Genomic DNA, 6,100 nt, shown 5'->3' on the forward strand with positions numbered 1-6,100 from the left:
ATCAACCAACTCAAACGAAAATAACGTTTCCACTAAACAGCGGCATATTCAGTATCTCTCGGAACAATCATTTGCGGGACGAAGCAAACTTGATCGAAGCTAAATCGCTTTGGGTAAAAGTTATTACTAAATGGCTTATACACAGAACCTGTGCAGTGTTGGAAAAATTACCCAATTGTTATACATGACTGAGTCATTTTCTATTAATGTATCTTTACTTTAGAGTTAAAGTCACCCAGTAAAATACTAGAGCAATAGTCTAAAAGTATTTGGTTTTAAATATACATTTTTGATACTTATAAATCTATAAATAATTTACATTTCCTTATATTAATAAGCAAACCAGACGGCACCATATTCTTGTTTTTTTCCATTTATGGATAGCCAGGGGCTCCAACACTGACATAATTTACAAATTAAGCAGATATAGATTGGAATGTTAGATTAGAACATCGTGCAAGGTTATTGTCCATTGTGCCAATGAAGCTGTTCTTATGCTACACCCTCGGAGTGCTGTCAGGAAAATAACCTCACGCTCAACGTCAACAAAACAAAGGAGATGATCGTGGACTTCAGGAAACAGCAGAGGGAGCATCCTCCCTATCCACATCAACAGGACAGTAGTGGAGAAGTGGAAAGTTAAGTTCCTCGGCGTACACATCACTGACAAATTGAAATCCAATCAAATTTATTTATATAGCCCTTCGTACATCAGCTGATATCTCAAGGTGCTGTACAGAAACCCAGCCTAAAACCCCAAACAATGCAGGTCTTGAAGCACGTTGGCTAGGAAAAACTCCCTAGAAAGGCCAAAACCTAGGAAGAAACCTAGACAGGAACCAGGCTATGAGGGGTGGCCAGTCCTCTTCTGGCTGTGCCGGGTGGAGATTATAACAGAACATGGCCAAGATGTTCAAATGCTCATAAATGACCAGCATGGTCAAATAATAGGTCTGGGACAGGTAGCACGTCCGGTGAACAGGTCAGGATTCCATAGCCGCAGGCAGAACACTTGAAAGTTGTGGCCCTCCAGGAAAAATACCAAACTCTCTGAATGTATATGCAGTGGTACATGTCAGTGCCATGAGTTACACTGAGTGTATAAAACATTAAGAACACCTGCTCTTTCCATGACATATGCTGACCAGGTGAATCCAGGTTAAAGATATAATCCCTTATGGACGTCACTAGTTAAATCCACTTAAATCAGTGTAGATAAAGAGGAGGAGAAAGGTTAAAAAATATATTGTAAAGCTTGAGACAATTGAGACACGGATTGTGTGTGTGTGCCATTCAGAGGGTGAATGGACAAGACAAAATATTTACGTGCCTTTCAACGGGGTATGGTAGTAGGTGCCAGGGGTACCAGTTTGTGTCAAGAACTGCAACGCTGCTGGGTTGTTTACGCTCAACAGTTTCCCGTGTGTATCACTTTAGCAGTGATAAATTCATGAACTTCTTTGAGGAAAAAATTATGATTATTAGAAAGCAAATTACAGACTCCTCTTTAAATCTGCGTATTCCTTCAAAGCTCAGTTGTCCTGAGTCTGCACAACTCTGCGTGGACCTAGGATCAAGAGAGACGCTCAAGTGTTTTAGTACTATATCTCTTTACACAATGATGAAAATAATCATGGCCTCTAAACCTTCAAGCTGCTTACTGGACCCTATTCCAACTAAACTACTGAAAGAGCTGCTTCCTGTGCTTGGCCCTCCTATGTTGAACATAATAAACGGTTCTCAATCCACCGGATGTGTACCAAACTCACTAAAAGTGGCAGTAATAAAGCCTCTCTTGAAAAAGCCAAACCTTGACCCAGAAAATATAAAAAACTATCGGCCTATATCGAATCTTCCATTCCTCTCAAAAATCTTAGAAAAGGCTGTTGCTCAGCAACTCACTGCCTTCCTGAAGACAAACAATGTATACGAAATGCTTCAGTCTGGTTTTAGACCCCATCATAGCACTGAGACGGCACTTGTGAAGGTGGTAAATGACATTTTAATGGCATCGGACCAAGGCTCTGCATCTGTCCTCGTGCTCCTAGACCTTAGTGCTGCTTTTGATACCATCGATCACCACATTCTTTTGGAGAGATTGGAAACCCAAATTGGTCTACACGGACAAGTTCTGGCCTGGTTTAGATCTTATCTGTCGGAAAGATATAAGTTTGTCTCTGTGAATGGTTTGTCCTCTGACAAATCAACTGTAAATGTCGGTGTTCCTCAAGGTTCCGTTTTAGGACCACTGTTGTTTTCACTATATATTTTACCTCTTGGGGATGTTATTCGAAAACGTAATGTTAACTTTCACTGCTATGCGGATGACACACAGCTGTACATTTCAATGAAACATGGTGAAGCCCCAAAATTGCCCTCGCTAGAAGCATGTGTTTCAGACATAAGGAAGTGGATGGCAGCAAACTTTCTACTTTTAAACTCGGACAAAACAGAGATGCTTGTTCTAGGTCCCAAGAAACAAAGAGATCTTCTGTTGAATCTGACAATTAATCTTAATGGTTGTACAGTCATCTCAAATAAAACTGTGAAGGACCTCGGCGTGACTCTGGACCCTGATCTCTCTTTTGAAGAACATATCAAGACCATTTCAAGGACAGCTTTTTTCCATCAACATAACATTGCAAAAATCAGAAACTTTCTGTCCAAAAATGATGCAGAAAAATTAATCCATGCTTTTGTCACTTCTAGGTTAGACTACTGCAATGCTCTACTTTCCGGCTACCCGGATAAAGCACTAAATAAACTTCAGTTAGTGCTAAATACGGCTGCTAGAATCCTGACTAGAACCAAAAAATTTGATCATATTACGCCAGTGCTAGCCTCCCTACACTGGCTTCCTGTCAAAGCAAGGGCTGATTTCAAGGTTTTACTGCTAACCTACAAAGCATTATATGGGCTTGCTCCTACCTATCTCTCTGATTTGGTCCTGCCGTACATACCTACACGTACGCTACGGTCACAAGACGCAGGCCTCCTAATTGTCCCTAGAATTTCTAAGCAAACAGCTGGAGGCAGGGCTTTCTCCTATAGAGCTCCATTTTTATGGAACGGTCTGCCTACCCATGTCAGAGACGCAAACTCGGTCTCAACCTTTAAGTCTTTACTAAAGACTCATCTCTTCAGTGGGTCATATGATTGAGTGTAGTCTGGCCCAGGAGTGGGAAGGTGAACGGAAAGGCTCTGGAGCAACGAACCACCCTTGCTGTCTCTGCCTGGCCGGTTCCCCTCTTTCCACTGGGATTCTCTGCCTCTAACCCTATTACAGGGGCTGAGTCACTGGCTTACTGGGGCTCTCTCATGCCGTCCCTGGGGGGGGTGCGTCACCTGAGTGGGTTGATTCACTGATGCGGTCATCCTGTCTGGGTTGGCACCCCCCCCCCTTGGGTTGTGCCATGGCGGAGATCTTTGCGGGCTATACTCAGCTTTGTCTCAGGATGGTAAGTTGGTGGTTGAAGATATCCCTCTAGTGGTGTGGGGGCTGTGCTTTGGTAAAGTGGGTGGGGTTATATCCTTCCTGTTTGGCCCTGTCCGGGGTTGTCCTTGGGTGGGGCCACAGTGTCTCCTGACCCCGCCTGTCTCAGCCTCCAGTATTTATGCTGCAGTAGTTTATGTGTCGGGGGGCTGGGGTCAGTTTGTTATATCTGGAGTACTTCTCCTGTCCAATTCGGTGTCCTGTGTGAATCTAAGTGTGCGTTCTCTAATTCTCTTTCTTTCTCTCTCTCGGAGGACCTGAGCCCTAGGACCATGCCCCAGGACTACCTGACATGATGACTCCTTGCTGCCCCAGTCCACCTGGCCGTGCTGCTGCTCCAGTTTCAACTGTTCTGCCTTATTATTATTCAACCATGCTGGTCATTTATGAACATTTGAACATCTTGGCCATGTTCTGTTATAATCTCTACCCGGCACAGCCAGAAGAGGACTGGCCACCCCACATAGCCTGGTTCCTCTCTAGGTTTCTTCCTAGGTTTTGGCCTTTCTAGGGAGTTTTTCCTAACCACCGTGCATCTACACCTGCATTGCTTGCTGTTTGGGGTTTTAGGCTGGGTTTCTGTACAGCACTTTGAGATATCAGCTGATGTACGAAGGGCTATATAAATAAATTTGATTTGATTTGTATCAAGAATGGTCCACCACTCAAAAGACATACAGCCAACTTGACACAAATGTGGGAGCCATTGGAGTCAACATGGGCCAGCATCCCTGTGAATGTTTTGTACTCTCAGTACATTAATAGTATTGGTACCGTGTTCTTGCCGTAACCTGTAAAGCTGGAGCAGCCTGCGAGGCTGGGGGTGTAGGTGATGCCGTTGTCTGAACACACAGGGTCCCACTTCCCAGCCAAGCAGGAGCAGTCTCTGTTACACTCTGACAACAGGCTGCCATCGTACACCAGGGGACCTGGGGAACAGAGAAAATGGCTGGTAATAATGATGTTTAAATAATTGTTGCTGAACTATCATTGACACAGGCAGTGACAAAACAGCCAGGAATCCTGGCTCAGTAACAACCATACTGTATATTCCCACAAGAGGGAGCCCCGGCACAAGCCCATGTGTGTTTTGTTCAAACTCTCCCTCATATTCCACTGATCAAAACTTTTGTTTTTATCAACCCACCAACCAACCAATCAGATGTCATATTTACCCGTTATAGGACAGGGTCAGACCAGCCACCTGAACGTTGTCACACTTAGTGCCAGACTGCAGAGGGAGGAGGAGGTAGGCCATGAAGGAGATGACGAAAGACATCTGGGATCCAGACACAATGCCAAGCTTATACCTCTTCATCAGTAGACCTCCCAGGAATATCCCCACTGCACCCACAGGCAGGTTCAACTCAACTGGAAAAGTTATACTCACACATCTTTAGTGCTACCAGTGTGCTGGAGTTTCATTTCCACTCATGTTCAACAAACCTACAGGGGATGGGAGAGAATGAAACAAGTGTATTTAATTCCATTCAACATCAGTACTGACAGGAGGGAACATTTCAGTTGGAGCATGTCCAGGTTTCTATGGATTCGTTGAGACAGGCAGCCCAATTCAGTCATTTTTTTTGAGTATTTGGTATTTTGACCAATCAGATACTCCCCGAAAAAGAGCTGATACGAAAATATCTAATGTGATTGGTCAAAAGACCAATTAGTGGAAAAAATATCATAATTGGGCTGCATGTCTAATCGCATCCCTTGTCTCTCTGTCTCTGACCCAAACTTCAGTCCTTGAATCGATTACAGAGGGCTGAAAAGGATTACGATCAAGAATTGTTACCCCCTACCCGATGTCCGCCGCCTCGGAGTTGGCACTAAGAATCCAATTCTTCACCAAACTGGACCTTCGCAACGCTTAAAATCTGGAGAGAATCAGGGAGATGAGAGGAAAATGTCCTTTAACACCCCTAGTGGTCAATGAGTATTTAACCATGACCTTTGGAATATTGAACTCACCAGCAGTCTTTCAGGCATTGATCAATGATACTCTTAGGGATATGTTGAACCGGTTCGTCTTTGTTCACCTCGACGACATCCCGATCTTCTCCAAAACCCCCTCCGGAACATTTACGGCCCTGTCCCACCTCACTCAAGCAGGTTTTTGCAGGAATCCCGAGGCTGACAGGGCATTCATAGAGCTCAAGGGACGTTTCACCTCCGAACCCATCCTCGTTCATCCTGATCCTACTCGTCCCTTTGTGGTAGAGGTGGACGCCCGGACACCGGAGCTGGTGTGGTCCTTTCACAGTGGAACAAGGAGGACAAGAAACTGCACCCATGCTCCTTTCACTCCAAGCAGGTCTCGCCAGCGGAAGGCAACTACGATGTATACAACTGGGAGCTTTTGGCAGTTAAGTGGGCCCTTGAGCAGTGGAGACACTGGTTGGAACCACTGCTTCATCTTCTGGTCTCTTCTCTGCACCTGGGTCCAACCTTACCACTTCAGTTATAGCATCTCTTAATCCCTTCTCTTAACATGTATGGCCCCAAAACATAATCAAGCAGCTGACCAATTACACAAGACTTTAGTTCGAAGTTACCTGAGATTAATCAAAAACTGGATACATTTCTTTATTTCTAAAGTGA

At 44.5% G+C, this 6,100-nt stretch overlaps 1 long non-coding RNA gene across 1 annotated transcript; it reads right to left on the reverse strand.

Moving 5' to 3' along the window:
• Nucleotides 1-4,123: 4,123 nt before the first annotated feature.
• Nucleotides 4,124-5,725, reverse strand: LOC135529593 (uncharacterized). The gene is made up of 5 exons (XR_010453736.1): nucleotides 5,471-5,725; nucleotides 5,302-5,376; nucleotides 4,884-4,939; nucleotides 4,669-4,724; nucleotides 4,124-4,422 (listed from the first exon to the last, which is right to left on the reverse strand). It is a non-coding gene; the product is annotated as an uncharacterized LOC135529593 (long non-coding RNA).
• Between the last annotated feature and the right edge of the window lie 375 nt (nucleotides 5,726-6,100).

This window comes from Oncorhynchus masou, unplaced genomic scaffold (genome assembly GCF_036934945.1).
Source record: "Oncorhynchus masou masou isolate Uvic2021 unplaced genomic scaffold, UVic_Omas_1.1 unplaced_scaffold_1189, whole genome shotgun sequence".
In the NCBI taxonomy this organism is placed as follows: domain Eukaryota; kingdom Metazoa; phylum Chordata; class Actinopteri; order Salmoniformes; family Salmonidae; genus Oncorhynchus; species Oncorhynchus masou.